At 44.5% G+C, this 769-nt stretch overlaps 1 protein-coding gene across 1 annotated transcript in view; it reads right to left on the reverse strand.

The window, feature by feature from the left end:
• Positions 1-769, reverse strand: part of RASSF2 (Ras association domain family member 2) — a 42,197-nt gene that overhangs the window by 14,904 nt on the left and 26,524 nt on the right. The window lies entirely within an intron of this gene.

A 769-nucleotide genomic window follows, 5' to 3' on the forward strand; every position in this document is an offset into this window, starting at 1 on the left:
ACCCGCGGGCTCAGGCAATCCACTCACCTCAGCCTCCCAAAGGTGTGGGATTACAGGCTGAGCCACCAAGCCCGGCTTTAAATACTTAAGCTTCTATAGAATTGTTTAACTTGGCATAAATCAATCAGCTTAGGATGAAAAAGGTTTATAGAATATGTCAGTCACAGATTAGGTTATCCTTTGTTATGGAATTTTAAGATTATCATATGAAAAGGGTTTAAAGGCAATCATTGATTAAGTTTTCATGGATTAAGGTTTCTGGTGGGTGGGGGACGCCCCTCCCACATCTGACTTTGTGTATAAAAGACCCGTTGTAATTCCCAATAACACACATCGCTTCTTCACTAGACCGGAGTCCAGTCTCTTTCTTTCTCTCTCTCTCTCTTTCTTCTTCTCCCTTCCCCCCAATCACCGATGCCATCTCCACCTTTGGGGTACCCTGAACCCGGCTGGAGCTGGTCTCCAGTAAGTACATACCTGGGGAAGAGACAATCCTGCACCTCCCTGCTAGAGGGGATCTCCCTGCAGTCCCACCCACCCCCACTGCCTCTCCTTCTTCCCTGCTCTGGGCATTGGGGAGAGAGTGAAAGAGGTAGAAGCTCTGCAGGATATAGCAGAGATGAGAGGAACAATTGCAGAGCCTGCCACAAGAGGGCAGGGTTTAAAAAAAATATTTATTTATTTATTATTTTAAACATATTTTTTATTTTAAAATTGTGGGGTACAGTTAAGGGTTAGGTATATAAATATGCATTGTTCAGGCACCCTT

Source organism: Carlito syrichta, unplaced genomic scaffold, assembly GCF_000164805.1.
Source record: "Carlito syrichta isolate Samal-C Ts95f unplaced genomic scaffold, Tarsius_syrichta-2.0.1 Scaffold311675, whole genome shotgun sequence".
NCBI lineage: Eukaryota > Metazoa > Chordata > Mammalia > Primates > Tarsiidae > Carlito > Carlito syrichta.